Below are 271 nucleotides of genomic sequence, written 5' to 3' on the forward strand. Positions count from 1 at the left end.
GAAAAGAAAAAACAAAACAAAAACAAAACAAACAAACAAAAAAAAAATGCAAGACTTTTTTTTTTAAATAATAAAATAAAGCCTTTAACTAGAAAATGACCACCATATCAAGATAACCCTCAAACACACAACAGGCAGCCCAACCAACAGGTCAAGAATTTGGATTTTTGTTTTGCTTGTGTTGGTTCTTTGAAATTTGTTGAAACTGTGATTAAAAAAAAAATAAATAAAAATAAAAAACATGAAAAAGTTGACAAGCCCATCCAGAAAG

The sequence above is a fragment of the Nelusetta ayraudi genome, unplaced genomic scaffold, assembly GCF_046127955.1.
Source record: "Nelusetta ayraudi isolate G7.1 ecotype Tasmania unplaced genomic scaffold, CSIRO-AGI_Nayr_v1 ptg000015l, whole genome shotgun sequence".
Lineage (NCBI taxonomy): Eukaryota > Metazoa > Chordata > Actinopteri > Tetraodontiformes > Monacanthidae > Nelusetta > Nelusetta ayraudi.